Source organism: Cuculus canorus, chromosome 3 (assembly GCF_017976375.1).
Source record: "Cuculus canorus isolate bCucCan1 chromosome 3, bCucCan1.pri, whole genome shotgun sequence".
Lineage (NCBI taxonomy): Eukaryota > Metazoa > Chordata > Aves > Cuculiformes > Cuculidae > Cuculus > Cuculus canorus.
The window spans coordinates 2,114,790-2,134,138 of NC_071403.1; positions in this window are offsets into that span (position 1 = coordinate 2,114,790).

Consider the following 19,349-nt stretch of genomic DNA (forward strand, 5'->3'; position numbering starts at 1 on the left):
TCAGATGGGAGACGCCCCAGTCAGGGCACTAGAGTATGAAGTTATTTATATAAATAGGGTGCAGTTTTGTATCTTCCAGTGTTCACAAAAATGCACACTATTCAAAACTGAACAGCCAACACACAAGGCTGACACGTAGGAATGGAGTAGAAACCAAAGCTGCTCTCTGTCATCCCCTGTGAGCACTTACGGTTTGTCTATCTAGTAATGACAATACCCACAAAGAAGCTGAAGGAACATCTACTACAAAGAACAACAGCCTGATTACTTCAAAATATGGCTTGTTTCGCAGTAGCTGGAGTTGCAGCTCATAGAAAAGTAGTTGTGGTATCGTCTTCCATGGTGTTCAGCTGTGAAAGAAGAAAAGCGGCTCCTATGTTGGCTTGTTGACCTCTGTATTAAAACCAGATGTTCATTACAATTTTTTTGTAAGCATTGTCACTCAGAAATAAATTGCAGATGGGTTTTTTTGAGGAGAGGGAGAGGAAAAGCTATTAATTTTACTACAGGAACTTAAAAAAGCACAAGATTTTAATGAAAACCATCAAGCTTGTCAAAAGTTTCGTTCAATATTTTTGAGTTTGGTAAGCTTAATATTCTGAAAGCCATAAGCAACATGTTTTTTATTTTACCACTCCTGCTTTCATTTTACTCCAAGTGTAGAATACCAGAAGCAGGATTATGCAACAATTCAAATGCCTACAGGACAAGTTTCTCCTGCTGCCACAATATTAGCACGAATCTGAATAACAAGCCGACAAATGTTCACATCTGTCAGCGAAGATGTTTCCACACATTTGGCTTTCCCACCATAGCAAGTTCAACATGATGTGAAAGTAAATTAAATTAATATTTATTTTTTTTGCCACCAAGGTGACAAGCAAAGCTCTGTGTAGCCTTTCCCTCCTCGAGGCAATTCCACTGCCAGAAGCTGGCCTGCTGCACTAATCCTCATTCTTCTGAGCAGGCACAGAATGACCGGGGCGTGACGTGATAAACACAATTTTGGCATTCTTTTTTCTGATTTTCATTTTGATTATCATAAATGGTTGCAGTACGAAAGCGAAATGTGCTGCCCTCACAGCTGTGAGTGGGTACAGACTTCTTCCTGTAACTGTAATTTCTAGTCTTTAATATAGGAGGCAGCCAGGGTGAGGTTCTTTATAGTCGTTGGCCTAAATATTAGTCAAACTGCACCAAATACCAACACATAATAACTGCAGAGACGGCGGCCTTTAGGGACACTTGCAGGGTAATAAATTACTCACAAGCAACAGTTGCATTTTGGGTGGAAATACGGAAGCTCTGAGTGATGAGTTGGTGCCTGATGCTCTTCCCTGTGATTTTGCTTTTGCCTACTAGGAAACCCCTCCAGCCAACAAAATCAATAGTCAATGACTTGGCTGAAGGAAAAACAGATCTAATGGAGTTTAGTCTTAGAAAAATCACCCAAATAAGCAATCTGGGGCCGTGAGATTTGCTGAAATACTAACTGTAGCCATCGTTGCATGACTTTGTGCTGGTGTTTTGAAGAAACACAGAGAACTGAAACTCTACCCTGATGCAAGAAATCATTAGAAGAGTGGATGAAATGGTACTTTCACTGAAGTCAGCACATGCAGTTTGATCCCAAGTGTGCAGACCTTAGGAAAAATATAAGTTGGAAATACTTATTCTTTGAAGTCTATTTTCATTACTGCTTAACTGTCTTAAGACATGCAAACAGCTATATATATTATTAAAAATGCAGTGCAAAGCTACCTGGCTTTGCTGATGCTATATTTTGTGCTGAGATTTCTGCTTAAGGCTTGAAATGCACTGGGTGAATTATTAAGCAAGAATATTAAGAGTAAAGGAGATTCTTCCCAACAAAAGTCACAAGAATCACAAGCCCACATTCCCAGCTTTATCTGGTTTGATCAGAACTTTTAAACCTAAACCTTAAAAAAAAGAGAAAAATAAAAAGGAGTGTATGTCTGTAGCATTTGACATTGTTACGGTGACACATGAGTGTAATGAGAAGTACAATATAATATTGCTGTTGTATTGCAGAACGGCTCTTTATCCTGATTCAGTTCCATATGAATGGTATTACAGTTTTGTGCAAACAGCAATTATCGGGACATACGTCACAGAATGACAGATAGGTGGAGTTTGTAAGGTATCTCTGGAGATCTAGGCCAAACGCACCTGGCCACAGCAGCATCAATCACAGAATCACAGAATCACCAGGTTGGAAAGGACCCACTGGATCATCGAGTCCAACCATTCCTAACACTCCCTAAACCATGTCCCTCAGCACTTCATCCACCCGTCCCTTAAACACCTCCAGGGAAGGCGACTCAACCCCCTCCCTGGGCAGCCTCTGCCAGTGCCCAATGACTCTTTCTGTGATGAATTTTTTTCCTGATATCCAACCTGAACCTCCCCTGACGGAGCTTCAGGCCATTCCCTCTTGTCCTGTCCCCTGTCACTTGGGAGAAGAGCCCAGCTCCCTCCTCTCCACAACCTCCTTTCAGGTAGTTGTAGAGAGTAATAAGGTCTCCCCTCAGCCTCCTCTTCTCCAGGATAAACAACCCCAGCTCTCTCAGCCGCTCCTCGTAACCCTTGTTCTCCAGCCCCTTCACCAGCTTGGGATCATGTCCAGTCAGATATTGAATATCCCTAAGGATGGAAACTCCACAGGTTCTTCGAGAAACCTCTGCGGGTGTTTGACCACATTCACTATAAAGAAGTGTTTTCTTAGATTTAAGTGGAATTTCCTGTCTGTTGCATCTTGTCCTTTCACTGAGCACCACTGAGAAGATCCTCACTCATTCTGACTCTATGATTCATTAGGTATATATCTCTCTGAGTTTTCTCTTCCCCGGGCTGAAGAGCTGCAGCTCCCTCAGCCCCTCTTTGTGCATCTATGCTCTGGTTCCTTAGTCATCTTTTTGTCTCTTTGTTGGACTTGCTCCAGTATGTCCATGTCTCCCTCGCACTAAGGAGCCCAGAACTGGATACAGTACTCCAGGACTGAGTAGAAGGGAAGAACTGCATCCCTCAACGTGCTGGCAACGCTCTTCTTTAGCCCAGAAGCCTTCCTTGCTGCAAGCGTACGTCGCTGCCTGATGGTCTACTTGATGGCCACCAAGACGCCAAGAGCCCTTTCTGCCAAGCTGCTCTCCGTCTTGTTGCCCTCGTGTTGGTACCAATGCATGGAGTTTGCTACCCAGGTGCAGGACTTTGCATTTCTTTTTCTTGCACTTTATGTTGGCACATTTCTCCCGCCTCTTGAGCTTGCTGTGAATGGCAGCACAACAAATATATTTAAACATATACTTGAACATATTTTTCTTAGGGTAACAAAAAAAAAAACCCCATGATGGATGACAGAATTCCACTTACTGTGGGAAGAATTTGCAATCTAAGCAGACAAAACACACTGAAGGTAGATAAAAGGGCTATCCTCCATTTAGAAAGAAGAGCAATCGAAGCAGGGAAGTTAAACGCTCATCCTGTGGTTAAAATGGAAGTAAAGAATCTACGTAATATACTCTAGTTCACTGAAACAAACAGAAGGTCATTTCTGCCTCCTGTGTGCCTCAAACGAAACCTCCCCTGCAGATAATGCTGTGCGATGCGCAACACCAGAAAATGTAGCAAAGTAGTCCTTAGTCACACAGAAATTAGGAAAAAATTATCAAAGACACAAAAGATTATTGGCTCTCTTCTAAAAATGGCAAATGAATTAAGACAGTGCTCCTGAACGCACTTCCTACAATCCTTGTCAATATTTGTAAACTCAAATACACCTCAAAAGATAAACTCGAATTTCTCTTTCATACAAGTAAGCAGTAATTTCTGTGAACGACTTCAGATATAGCATTTAATGTCCAAAATAAAATCTATGCTCACAAAATCTTCAGCTTCAGGTCAGATGCCAGGTTAATTCATTAACCTATAGCTCAGTTAATTATTTTTTATGAAAACATTCAGGGCAAAATTTGTTAGGTATTTTTAGACCTTTTAATTGCCTTTGCAAAATATCTGTTCAGTACTGGATGTATCAAAGCCACAACCCATACCACTCCTCGCTATGTAATATACTACAGATAACATGGGAAAATATTCATCTCATCCGAATTTTCTATGCAAAGCACATGTATCAGTATTACTCAAATAACATAAATAATAAGACTTTTCAGATAGCTGTTACTTACACGAATTTACAGAAAAAGAGATATTCTGGAAGGATTATTTATTCACCATTTCTAATCTCTCGAATATTAGATGCGAATGAGGTTCTTCAGACATTAAGAGCTGAATCTCCTATATCATATCTAGGTCCAAGACTGATTTGCACCTAAACTCCAGAGTTTATATACATCCTTGTCCAATTTTTTTAGCACTCACATATATCAATAAGAATGTACTTTATATATATATAATTTTATACAAATTAGGAAAATTGTTCTTGTATGAATGAAAACAACCTGTCTCAGATGAATGCAGTACGGTGTTTAAACATATATTTGCAAATTGAAAGAAATAATAGATTGCACTACGGTGCCCTGCAAAAAAAAAAGCTTATGAAAATGATAAGGGGTTTGTTTTCCATAAGGCTTTCAAATCAAAAGGCTGCAGCTGATATGCTTATCGGAACTCAGTTTTGCTCTGTCTTTACAAGTTAATATGCAAAGACTCTTTGTGACTTACTTTAGTCAGGTATGATATATATAATATACATATATATGAGGGGAAGGGAAGGGAAGGGAAGGGAAGGGAAGGGAAGGGAAGGGAAGGGAAGGGAAGGGAAGGGAAGGGAAGGGAAGGGAAGGGAAGGGAAGGGAAGGGAAGGGAAGGGAAGGGAAGGGAAGGGAAGGGAAGGGAAGGGAAGGGAAGGGAAGGGAAGGGAAGGGAAAGGGAAAGGGAAAGGGAAAGGGAAGGGAAAGGGAAAGGGAAGGGAAGGGGAAGGGAAGGGAAGGGAAGGGGAAGGAAGGGGAAGGGGAAGGGGAAGGGACGGGAAGGGAAGGGAAGGGGAAGGGAAGGGAAGGGAAGGGGCAGGGAGGGGCAGGGAAGGGGAAGGGAAGGGGAAGGGAAAGGGAAGGGAAGGGAAGGGAAGGGAAGGGAAGGGAAGGGAAGGGAAGGGAAGGGAAGGGAAGGGAAGGGAAGGGAAGGGAAGGGAAGGGAAGGGAAGGGAAGGGAAGGGAAGGGAAGGGAAGGGAAGGAAGGGAAGGGAAGGGAAGGGAAGGGAAGGGAAGGGAAGGGAAGGGAAGGGAAGGGAAGGGAAGGGAAGGGAAGGGAAGGGAAGGGAAGGGAAGGGAAGGGAAGGGAAGGGAAGGGAAGGGAAGGGAAGGGAAGGGAAGGGAAGGGAAGGGAAGGGAAGGGAAGGGAAGGGAAGGGAAGGGAAGGGAAGGGAAGGGAAGGGAAGGGAAGGGAAGGGAAAGGGAAGGGAAAGGGAAGGGAAAGGGAAGGGAAAGGGAAGGGAAAGGGAAGGGAAAGGGAAGGGAAAGGGAAGGGAAAGGGAAGGGAAAGGGAAGGGAAAGGGAAGGGAAAGGGAAGGGAAAGGGAAGGGAAAGGGAAGGGAAAGGGAAGGGAAAGGGAAGGGAAAGGGAAGGGAAAGGGAAGGGAAGGGAAGGGAAGGGAAGGGAAGGGAAGGGAAGGGAAGGGAAGGGAAGGGAAGGGAAGGGAAGGGAAGGGAAGGGAAGGGAAGGGAAGGGAAGGGAAGGGAAGGGAAGGGAAGGGAAGGGAAGGGAAGGGAAGGGAAGGGAAGGGAAGGGAAGGGAAGGGAAGGGAAGGGAAGGGAAGGGAAGGGAAGGGAAGGGAAGGGAAGGGAAGGGAAGGGAAGGGAAGGGAAGGGAAGGGAAGGGAAAGGAAAGGGAAGGGAAAGGGAAGGGAAAGGGAAGGGGAAGGGAAGGGGAAGGGAAGGGGAAGGGAAGGGGAAGGGAAGGGGAAGGGAAGGGAAGGGAAGGGAAGGGAAGGGAAGGGAAGGGAAGGGAAGGGAAGGGAAGGGAAGGGAAGGGAAGGGAAGGGAAGGGAAGGGAAGGGAAGGGAAGGGAAGGGAAGGGAAGGGAAGGGAAGGTGAAATGAGATGCATTTTGCACATTCCATCACCTGTGGTCAAGCGACTGTTCAAGCCAGATTTCCTTACCTGCTACGTGGCCTCCACACATAAGAGGCAGATAATTCATGTCATTGCCTGCTCTGGTCAATCAGCATAGTTAATCTGGCTCTGCAACTGACTTTAATGAAGAAAAGGTACCTAAAATTGTTTTGCTGAAGCCAACAGTTGCTCAGGAAATGAAACCAATTTTAATTTAAATCTGAGCCCACCGCACTCAAAACACTTTTCATTATCTCTCAGCAGAAGCCACCAGACCCTCTAGAAGGTGTCAGTAGCTACAGCAAAAGTAGGATGCCCAGAATCTTGAAGAGCCTGGATACATGAAAATGTTTTGCCGTAGATAGTGAAACTTATATTAACTGGGGAAAAAAAATGTTATTCTATGCTGAAATACGTCTCTGTCTTATTACAATCTTTATCTCTCCGAATAAAGTTCTCCAGGAGGCAGAATCCTAGTTTCTAATCTGAGTCAATGACTCAGTCTGTGACCTTGGGCTAATCACTTGACCTTCCTCTGAATCAGTCAAGCCAGCTGGAAAATTCGTTGAAAACTTCACGTTGCTGAAAATCAGATTCTGTACCTAAAATGAGTTTTTCTTTAGGGGAAAAAAAAAAAAAGTGAACTTTAGAGAAGAAAATAAATTATTATTTATCCTGAACTCTGAGTTGGAAGGGAAAACCAATAATTTTCAGTGTTTGCTCTGTAATGATATAATGCTTGCCGCATAAATACCGTAACACTGGGTTAGACTGTCCATATGAATATTCTGCAGTTACTTTGTATGCAAAGTTTATTCATATGCATGCAAGATTTCAAAGCGTTCTGTCAGTTCAACCTTTCAGCATTTAAAAAAATCAGTGTTTTCAATGTCTGAAACAACCTTGCAGAAGGAAGGAGAAAAGTTGAAGCTCATGAAAATTTATGTGATTCACAGCAAGGTTCCAAACACATTCCCATCTCAAACCAGTGAGGTTCAAATGAGAATAAAGGCATTTTCAAAATTCACTGAAACCAGAAAAATATTTAGCTCCCAATGAATTCTTTTAATGTGTTTATTAAAGTCTTTGAAAATAATATGCAATGTATGAAAGATTATCTGTCCTTCAGTTGTTATCAATTATTGAACTTCCTGGTTGAAAAAAAAAACCCAATCACACTGGATTTTAACATATTCCGTTCCAAATAAGTTATTCTGTTCCAAATAAGTTCCTGAAAGTTTACTATTTTAATTTGTGAATGGTGAATTTAAGGTAACCCGATTTTGTTACGCATGTGTTGTCTGAGATGACAATACTTATAAACATAACGGTTGTAAACTTACTCATAGAAAGAAAATAATTTCTCAAATAATTTCTCAAATTACAGCAGAGTGAAAAATGGACTGTTCCAGCCAATAATAGCTCCTGACCTTTTATTTTGCTTGCTTTATCTCTCATGTTTTTTCCTTTCATTTTTCTGGAGTAAAAAGTGGAAACATTTAAATTTTCAGCAAATTAACAAAACAATATTATTTTGAAAATTCAAATACAAAACATGTATTACCCCCAAAATAAGATGACTTTTTTTTTATATTGTGGGCCTGAAACAAACCACTTCAGTTTCTGACACTTTAATTTCTGACAGTACAGCAGTTAAATGCTCTTCCACTTCCTTTATGCCAGTATGCGTGCAGACATCCATGACTAGATTATATTTCTTTTGGACAACTGCAGTTAAGTTTTTAAGATCTACAATAAAAATATAGAAGGTTTGTCCCCGAGGCCGGGGAAGAGGAGAAAGAAAAAAACATTTTGCTGCTGAAGAAATGGTCAACATTTTCAATTTCCCTTGGATACCTGGAATAGTTGAAAGTCAAACACATCAAGGTTTTAGAACACAAACCACTATCAACAAATCCCTGAGAGAAGTACTTGAAAATTCAGCTCGTACTACAAGCAGAAATCGTGACTCAGAAACCATAGAAAGGTGGCTCGAGTTCTACGTAAGTCAGTGGAGGTAAAATATTGATAACATCTCTGGCTAATATGTCTGAAAATTTGTGTGGAATTGAAGAAACAGTAAAGGAATTCAGGTGCAATGTAGGGTGACCTTAGGTGGGATGTAAATATGGCCATTCACCCATCCCAGCATAGGCTGAAACAAATGATTTAGTGAAGCTATTTCAGCAGACTCATGAGACTTATACTCATGGCTAACTGATACCAGAGTGCTTTAAACCTCCAGAAGTTCATTTGTGCTCTTGTTCAAGATTCTGCTTTCTCTGTAGTTAATGTGTTGAATGATATGAGAAGATATGATATGAGAAGAACCTTATCCACAGATAAAAAAAGAAGATGTTGAGGATCTCCTCACATGGGCATCATAGGACAGGACTAGAAGTGTGAACGTTCAACAGTCAGTCAGTTAGTTTGGTTTAAAGTTTTATTATTAATCTTATTCCAGAAGTAGTTTGTTGAACTAATTTATAACTTGAAGTACTGGCCACTCTTAGTTAGATTTATTGACCATAACAGTCTAATATTTACAAAGGCTTTGCCTCCCTCCATAATAATCTCTTACTTCAAGCAATAAATCTGTGTTGGCCTCCTAACAAGTCGATATCTAGTTATTAAACACAGACAAAGTAGTGTCAATTATATGCATTTCTATTCCCTCACTTGCCAGCTATGCAGCCAATTCTACCCCAATTATATAAAGTGGCAAAACAATGTTACTTTATATTTTTTTAAGAGAACTTGGAAAACTGTTCCAACTGTTTTTATTTATCTTTGTATTGAAAGAAATATAATTCAATTTCTACTTTATGTAAAGGAATACACTTCATTAAAGTATAGTGGTTACTTTAATATTTTAAAGATATTACTTTCATTACAACGTAGAAATTATTTACAACTTGCCTTGCCCTCTCTGCCATATAAAATGGAGCTGTATTTAATACTGACAAGCAAAAATTCTTTAATGTGCTCCTAGTATTTTAGCAACTGAACACTGAGTCTTATGAGAGAAATTGATTTTGTACATATAAAACCACTGAATATTACTTTCTTCCTTTCCTACATGTTAAAAAACAGTGATTACATCTTGACTAAGCCTCCTATAATTTTATCCCATCTCTCAGATATATTCTCAGGACCCTAATAAATAGAAAAATATAATGCTGACCCCAAGTGAGCAAAACCAATTCCAATCACTTGAATGCCTCAAGGTATCTAAAAGGCATCACATGTGTGACCTTTAAGAACTGAAATGCTCTCTGGGGTTTCTTACCACTTGCCTAACATGCACATATTTCTGCGTGTCTGTATGTGTCGAGGAGTTACATCCCCACCTAGTTCTTGTCTGGGTGGCCTGAGCCAGTGGGAGGTGTCCCTGCCCATGGCAGCGGGGTTGGAATTGGATGATCTTTAAGGTCCCTTCCAACCCAAACCATTCTATGATTCTATGCCCTCTGCTGTAGCAGTACAGGAGAAAACTAAAGAGAAAATTGTAGCTCATCTGCACAAAAGAGAAATCTAAGAAATATCTCCTTCATACTCTGGTCATGGAGCAACTTTTGGTGTGGTACCCTTGCTTATTGCCTCTTACTTTTCACCACAGAAGATACAGCTATTAGCAAATCGCTTGGAGATGATCGTCTAAGGATCATCTAAGTCATTATCATGACTAAGGATACCAACTGAAGATGAACAAAAACCAAGACTTGAAATATGTTGACGACAGAGAAAATGGCTTGAGTTAGAAAATGTGTTTATCATCGTTTGCAGTGGGGAGTTTATATGTACAAGTTGTGAGGTCAGTCTACGCTCCGTGATTATTCCTCAATGTCGCATGATGGTAAATTCTAGGGGACCATTATTGTGTAATTTTTTCAAACATCCCAAGTTCTGTTATTTCCACCAGGCAACAAACGTTCATCACTTCACTTTTGTAACTCTTCAGCTGAACCAGAGTAAAGCTGCCCAACCAGGCTTATGGTCTTTGGCACATACCAGACTCCAACCAGCACGAAACTGGAAGAGAAAGTCTTCATTGTCCATAGCCCTCTGAACAAATCCCAGCTCCTGGCCCAGAGCACCCAAAAATAAAGCTTCAAATTGTCATAATCCTTGCTTTCAAGATCTCAGTTGTTCCCCATACCTAGGGGACCAGAACCCCATTTTAAGTATGGTGAGAAAGACAACACAAAACCCTTGTATTCCTCTGACGCTAAGAAATGTTCTGTATTAAAATGTTATTGTTGCAGACTTCTATGAGCTTGGCCTAATATTGCAGAATGGTGTCGGGTGGAAATGAAAGACTATCAGATATGCCCCTATCTTCACCTCAAGATGCACTCTGTGCTCTGCTTCCTCAACTCTGCTAGCTCAAAGATATTTTTTTCTCTGGCTATCTTTTGAACTAAAACACAGCGAACTGCTTGTTTTCCCTCAAGGAGAAGACAAGAGGGCAAACAAGAGACAGGTGTTTGTCCTTCTGTTTAATTCAGTGCACAGATACATTAAGAGCATGGTATAGTAACAAGCATAACAGACTACACAGTTCCTAATAAGTCTAATTTTATGATACCTTCCAAAAAAATGGTTTAGGAAGTGCTCCGCAGACTGACAGCGCGCTTCTTATCCATGCCTTTCACTCAGTGACTCAAGCCCAGGAAATAAAGGAAATTGAAGTGAGATAACAGAAGTTTCATACTCTCCGTACCAATTTAAAAGCTATTGAGAAGTTCATGCATTTTCAGATCATGTCAGGGTGTCATTTGTCTTTCTTTGGCACCGGTTCTCCAGTAAGCTTGTCTTTCCACCATATAAATGGGTCTGATGCTGTATTAACACAGGGGACTAAACAGAAGCAGCTGTATAGTACTCCCCATGCATTTAGAAGCACAACCTATTTCAGTTGATGTCAAAGAGGTTTTGCCACTATCAAAACAGAAACAGGATCTGACCATAACAGATAGCTATATTCCACTTGTAGTGAGCAGAAATAAATCTACAGCCATGCCATTATCAATACATTTCACTCTGAATTTACACTGTTAGTCTCTGAAAGCAGTTTTGTTCTGCTTCTCCTCTGATTTAGCTTATTTGCAGTAGTGAAAAGCACAGTTAAAAGAATTTTATATAGCTATGACCACTGGAAGGAAGGTACATTTCAAATATCTAAATGCTTTCACATACAGGTTTTCTTTCTCAGTTTATTAAGGCAAGGTTTGTTTCCTGAGGTGGAAGATGTAATTAACAATTAAACAGTTGACAATTAAATCACCTGCAGATGACGTTGTAGAAATCACAGAATCACAGAATCACAAGGTTGGAAAGGACCCATTGGATCATCGAGTCCAAAATGAAAGACTTGTTTCTTTTTCTGGGCAATTTTTTTTGCTAGTCAAAAATATATTAGTGAATATATTAGTGAATATATTAGTGAAAGGAAGAGGAAGTACACATTAGACCCTTCAAATACAAGTGTTGAATTCACTTTTTGATTTGGAGGACTATCTTTTTCCAGTGCAAAATGAAAATCCTAGCAATATTCATCTGAGTTGTGCACCTGCCTGGACAGCACGGTAGACTTCCTGCATAATTAAGTAGATGTAGGACCAGGCTCAGCACAACCATGAAGAACTAGAAATGTCATTGAATGAAGTCCAACATTTAAAGGACAAAATCATGATTTTTGTACTGCAGTTTTCATTAAGGACATTTATGTTTGAACTTAATGAAAAGCTTATTTCCTCCAGCCAAGCAGTATCAGTGCTATTAACAGCAATGTTTATATGGGACAGGCTTACTGCAGTGACAAATCATCACACTTAGAGTAGTGTCCAGAGGCTCCCTTGTTATAAAAGTTGCAAATTATGCCAATTATTTATCGCTTGAGTATAATGCCTTCCTGATACACAATAAAAATTTATTCATAAAACATATGATTCCTTTTCAACCCCAGCCCTCCACATTTCATTAAGAAGTTGACATAACTGTGGGTAATGGTTATGGGTGTTGGCTTTTGAGCTTCAAAGTGTTCATACTATACATATATATAGGCCCTGGCCCAGGTTGCCCAGGGAAGCTGTGGCTGCCCCATCCCTGGAGGGGTTCCAGGCCAAGTTGGATGGGGCTTGGAGCCCCTGATCCAGTGGGAGGTGTCCCTGCCCATGGCAGGGGGTTGGAACTGGATGGGCTTTGAGGTCCCTTCCAACCCAAACCATTCTATGATTCTACATAAGGTACAGGATGAGAGATCTGTCTGGGCAACTTGTACCATCTGGATATTAAGATTTCAAGACTGATTGACGCCATTCTGAGACACGCCGATCTTCCAGAGGGGCCTGTACCCCATCCTGCTCCCAGTGGATATATATAAGAAAACTATAGAAGTAATAAGTATATAAGAAAATGAACACATACCGCTGACGGGTGTAAATGCCTCTTATTTCCTGAAACAATGTAGTGGTCCAGGTGAACCTCATAACATCCGTCCCAAACAAAGTACATGAATTCCAAAGTCTAGTGGAATTCAGGGAGTTTCCCAGGAGGCTGAGTTTGCGAGTAGGTGTTTCTGCCTCTCTCTGTAACAGGTTCTTCCATAAAGATAGAAAGAAGAGGCAAGGACTAGTAGCTGTCCTGATTTTGGGGCACATATGTTGCAGCTAAGTAAGGCAGCACCGAAACCCAAAGAAGCATCATGAGTCTGCTCTTCTAACAACAGTGACATTTCCACTGAAACCAGGAAGAGAGACTGTGGGACAAAGTACAAGAATAAAGGTATCCACCCACCACTGCAATGTGCACAGCCAGATTTTTGCCTCAGGCCATCTCTTTTCTCTACCTAACGCAAGAAATTCAGCTAACTGCGGAGGTAAACACTTTCCACTCATGCACCCTGCGAAGAAAGAACAGGAGAAGTTCTTCACTACTAAATCGGAACCATGGGACCAGATACAGAACAGTATTTTTTATGCATTTTGCAAGTTTTATCCTGTGATGGTTACATTTCCTGCTAAATGCGCAGAGGTCTTACACCCAGTCCCTAAAAACTTGTGCATCGCTGTATTATAGATGGAGCCAGCCTTGGAGGCAGCTGTGGTTTACCTGGTTGGTGATCAGCCTGGGAAAATATCTCTCAATATTTACTCAAGAAGATTTTAATCCCAAAGTGTAAGGGTCCTGTGCTGTCTCCAAAGGTAAAACCTTTGAGATGTTAATGGTGATGAGGTGTGCATGTTTGATGGATAAGTTGTTAAATACAAAGAATGTAAGATAAACACAAAATCACAAAGCAGCTGTCATTTCTAAAACTGCACTAAAGGTGAAGATGTAGGGCCTGAAAGATAAGCTGTGGAGTATTATTAAGAGTCTGAATAGTCCCATGGCCTGACCACTTACTGAAAGGTCCCAAAAGAATAGTCCTTCAGTAAAAATCACACGATACCTCCGCGAAATATGACTCCACAACACCAATTCTGCACAGGGTTGAATGGAAGCCTGGCATGAATGAGCTACCTAAGACATCCAGTAGCAAAAGAATGAATAAAACTGTTGTTCTGAGCCAGAATCATCTGATTTCAATATATGACAATGTTCCTTTGCCGCTTCATCACAGAAGACATGAGTTCTGTCTCATAAGGTGGTGTACGTAAATGTAATAACGTAGGAAAAATGATAAGATGAAAACCTATCGATGCAAAATCAGTATGTTTAAAAGTGCCAGAATTTGGGGTTTATTTTCATTGTTTATTTTTATCTTTTATTTTACATTTACTTTTAAATTTTCTTTTACATTACTTTTATTTTGCAACAACAAACCACTGAAATTAGGTTGGCACAAATACATTTATTCAAAAGGTACTTTTAGAAAAGGAGCTTTTATATTATGATCTGATCCAATGACATTGAGGACACTGGTAAATCATCCTTTCATTTCAGGGATACAGGATCAGAACTCTGGCAAGTAAAAAACTCCAAAACCTTATCTATTAAAGATGATGTACTGCAGGGTAATTACACATTCCTGTAAATCATCCGATAATTACACCAAGTAACTCCAAATATAGTTTCACTCGCAGTTTCAGATCCCATGATAAAACCCTTCTTCAAAAGTGAGAAGTAACCACGGATATATCCCATACTTTCATAATACTGATTACATCGTCCTTAAATTTGCAATATAATTTTGTCACCACAACTGAGCAGGTGCTGAAAGAAAACTCTAAGCAATGTTCCTTCAAAACTTATTAAAAATATTCTACCGTGTTTATGTCCCTTTTTATGTTGCATCTTTTATATTTCTCTTCCCAAGTACTAATCTTAATACAAGCAGAACTTTCAGTACTAGCTGTTGCCACAGTTTCTTCTATTTTTAAGTGAATATGCTTCATTGTAATAACAAGTAAATGTTCTAGAAGTGGGTTTAATAGCAGAATTCTGAGGAAAAATAAATTTAAACAAAAAAAACTATTTCAAAATCTTAATAAGGAAAATAGAATTACACTTTTAGTTACTGAAACAGTAAAGAAAATGAGTTGGTGTATGGGTTTACAGGAGATACAAATTCTTAACCTTTGGTATTAAATTTTATCTTAGCCTCCAACATGGGATGACCACATCTGAAATACTTTTAGAAAGAGTCTCGAGTCTGAGTTAATACCAAAACTGCGTTTGAGATGCATTTGGAGAGTGTTAGTTGACTCACACCAAATCCCTTTAAATAATTTAACGGTTGAACCATTTGAATAATTTGAAAATTTAAATGAGAAAGTTTCAGTAGCTGAATGTATGCCACGATAGCGTTTAATTTGCAAGAATATAGACATAGATTTCACACACCTGCCTTCACAGATCATGACCAAAGAGAGTTACCATTGCCTCCTTGGGGAGGGTCAAGTGCTTTTTAAAATAGAAGTGCAGAATGAACATGTTGGCACTTCACAAGCTGAAAAATAAGATATTAAAAGGAAGATACAGAGCTCCCATTAAATATTCCCAAACGAAATCATATTGGCCAGTCTACACATGGAAGAAAGGATGATCTCCTAAAAGATCTGAGTTATAGAGGGTCTATCAGTGTCTCCCATCCTTCACTCTTGAACGGGAACAGAGAGAGCAGATTGCTTTAATTTCCAGACCAGACGTTATCATAGCTGCCTTTAACTCCTGCATAAGAAAAGCGTGGAACAGAAAGGTTAAGGCTCAGAGCTGTGTGGATGTATCAATAACAACAACGATGTCTGCAGGAATTGAAATGCACACGGACACAATGAACACCCCATACACGGAACCAGTGGTGATTACTGCTGATCATCACATCCAGCAGCTTGTACCCCTTGACCTACTTACTGACATACCGCTGTGCTATACACATGTTAAGAGATAAATCCTTGTCACCACCTGTGTTTCTGAACATTTCGGAAGACAACTCCTCAGGGCTACAGCACTAACATACCTTATTAATCACTGGAAAACCTTTGAGAGAACCCCTGGATAAAGGAAGATGACAAGCCCATGAAATGTCTTGATTGATAACTATGTAGGCTGCACAGGGTCTCAGAAATCAAATTATATCAGATGGTTTCTGATGGCCTACAATGAACCAGAGCTCTGATGCACACACCCACAAGCCAGCAACACCGATATATTATGAGTATAAACTGGAGAGGGGCAGATTTAGACTGGACATAAGGAGGAATTTCTTCACTCTGAGGGTGGTGAGGCCCTGGCCCAGGTTGCCCAGGGAAGCTGTGGCTGCCCCATCCCTGGAGGGGTTCCAGGCCAGGTTGGATGGGCCTTGGGCACCTGAGCCAGTGGGAGGTGTCCCTGCCCATGGCAGGGGGGGAACTGGATGCTATGGCATGAGTGTATTTTAAGAGAGAAATCACACTGCTTTTCATACATGATAATTTTGATCCCCTTTTTCATGGATCTGTGTCTCACATAAGATCTGTTCCCAGACTGAGCCATGGCAAAGCTCTCCTCTGACACTTTAGTGGTGTGGCTGGGAGGATGATGGCCTCCTCTTGGTGCTGCACGTGCATCCGTGCTGCCTCACGACTGCCTCAGCAAACGGTCACCTTCTCCTTCGGGTACTCAGGCCAATCTGTTGGTGAGTGTGGCTGCACGGTCTGGTGTCCACCCACGGGCCAAGTCAGAGACTTCTGGCACACCTTCACCAGAAGGTTACAGCTCCGCTTGCTTAAAGGCAGGACTCAAAACACTACAACTGTCAGTCGGGGTAAATTTCATACTCACTGGGTCTCCTCTGCTCTTTTTCTCTGCTCAGGGTGAGTTGTCTTAAAGTGAGGGAGGTGAAGAAGAGTTTGCGCATGATGGGAGTAAGTCTAACTAAATAAATAACTGTAAATAGATACCATCAAATTAGAATTTCTTTCATTCACAAAAAATCAAGACAGTGAGCCAGTGGGAGGTGTCCCTGCCCATGGCAGGCGAGTTGGAACTGGATGATCTTTAAGGTCCCTTCCAATCCAAACTATTCTACCATTCTATGATTACCGGGGGTGACAACAACATGAAAATCCACATCAAAAAACACAAGGACCCAAACATTTTAGTTGGTGATCAGTGCTGACAAAAACACATGTGACTTCTTCCAGCTGGAAAACTTTATGTTCTCTACAGGGCAAATAACGGCTGGCGGGCAGTGCCTGATGTTTCAATTTTTGCTTTCTGAGTAGTATGTGGTTTCCACTCCTGATTTCACAAAGCAGCTCTTCGAAACTCCGAGAGAGCTGTGGATCAAGTAAGATATCTCTCATTGTGGGATGTGAAAAGATTTTCGGCTTTGCTCTACAGCCTTTAGAATGAAGGATTAAATTTACAGTTTACTTGAGTCGTCTTCAGCATTTTTTCCTGTCCCAATAGAGAAGCATTATATGCAGTAGAATTCACTTGTCTTCTTAGATCCTTTTCTTACCCCTTTACCCTATTTGTAACTAAAAATAGCAGACTGTGTTCATCCAGAGGTTAACGTATTAATGAGAAGAACTGTGAGGTCCATTTATTCCCTTCATAACTTTTTTTCCCAGTTCCTTAATTTTTTGCTTCTGGACCCATTTCCTGAATCCACAGGGAAAAAAAGATCAATGTAAAGTTTATCAACTTTGGCAGTTATAAGAGTTTTAAAGATTCGTGTCACTGCAATCTACACTATATTTCTGTGACTGTGTTATTGAATGCTACACACAAGACTTCATTTGAAACTTTTTGATAAATCAGAATTACAGAAGTAAGATTAAGTAGCGTGGACCTGTTACGTACACATCAAAATTGCTCGTGGTTAATAGTAATCTTCAAAATAGATTAAAACCTTTGAAGACGTGGCAATATGAGTAAGTAAAAAAGACAGATATGGACTTTCAGAAAAGTGTTGATGTGTTATCTGTTAGAAAAATAGTGCATGAAATTGTAAGAATGAAACGGTGATTTTCAAGCTCTGTTTGATCTAAAGAAACTTGAAGAAAAATGAGAGAGAATACCAGCTTCGTGAAGAACAGAGGGATTTTGCAGGTAGGATTAGTCTCACTTTACTTCAGGCATTTATACTTCAGCTATTTATTTGATGGAGATAAATATTTTTAGCAGGAAATTCATCTAACATATCTTAGGCACTTAGGATACATAAATACATACTCAAATATGATCCTTCCTCTCCACTGCCCATAGAGACAGTCTAAGTTAACTGGTTATCCAAGATCAACTCACTGGATTCAATGTAGGTAGTTAAAAGAATTCAGAAAGCTCTTACCTTATATATCTGTGGATGAAAAGTATTCAGTGAGATTACAAAATACCTGGCATTCAAAACATTTCTAGCAATTTCTGTAGTGATTTCAGCGTCTGAGTGTATCTTACTTTAAGACTTTTGTTATCTCAGCTCAGAGATCTGTATAAAGAGAGGGACTCTGACTTCTTTTTTTTTTCCAGGAAAAGAGAACTTGTTCAACTGAGAAAACATATATCCCGTATTTGTTTTCTTTGTGTCCCAAAGAACTCTAACTGACTAGTCGTACACTACTGAAGAATAAGCTGATTTATCATCCTGTGAGAGGTCATTACACTAGCAAACAATCAGAAAAAAAAATAATAGGAAAGTGGAATAAACTGAAAAAGCTGACCAGTTTCGGTGTATACATATTTTGGTTGGTTATTTTTTTTCAGAACTCATTAATATTCTCATAAGTTACATTTATTCTAATACAGTTGGCTACGATTCCACCTCAAAACAATATTTTACGTTAATGGCAATGTACACTGCAATGGTGGCAATACAATAATTGATATTACTTTTATGATGCCTTCATTAGGTTACCTTATGCACTGACATCAGTATGGAAATCAAAAGCAGCAAAACAGTGTTGATCAGCTGCTTTATATGACTGTCATGCTGCTCTTATGCAGAGGAACATTAATGTCAATGCCAAAGCCACATTGCATATAATATCAATATTGATGTTCCTGCGAGCCTTGTTTCTTATTCATGTTGCAAATGGCATGTTCAGAAAAAATAAAATACTATTTACAATGTAGCCATAATGACTAAAAAGAAAATAATAATGATGTGAGGGTAAGTAACACTGCTGTAACCATGGCAACGCTGCAGAGTGAATAACTCACAGCAAATAACACACTTGATGAAGTTAGCCTTTTGCTGCAGTGGAGCGACTGCTAACAGATTGCAGTTTTCTCTTCAAATGTCCTTCTATCTCAAAGGTACCTGGCACATACATGAATATTTTGTACGTGACCCTCAAAATCTTAAAATTAAGTTGCTTTGGTAGCGGTGGCTGGAAAACAACCTCAATTTTTTATGCTGCCCGATGAGATGAGCATCTACTCCCAGAAATTTAATCCAAATTCCATTAAATTCAGCAGAAAGATACCTATTATATTTAGTTGGAACTGGATCAATACAGAAGACAGTTTGAATATATCTGTTTATGATGAATGATTTTTGCTTACAGAATTGAATAACCAACCATAGAACTGTGGCCTCTCTATTCAGGACAGAACTTACCTTTATTTTTTGTCTGTCTGTAAAAAAAAAAAGAAAGGTATATTCTGATTCTTCAGCTTTGTTGTGAAATGTCTTTTCAACACACTTCCAGATCCAAAAGATAAATGCGCATTGGGAATGGTGTGGTCAAAAACCCACTGCCTGCTCTTGGCCTGGCATGCGTGGTTAGAGCTCATTGTTAATAAACATGTAAGTTCCCAATACAAGTTCACA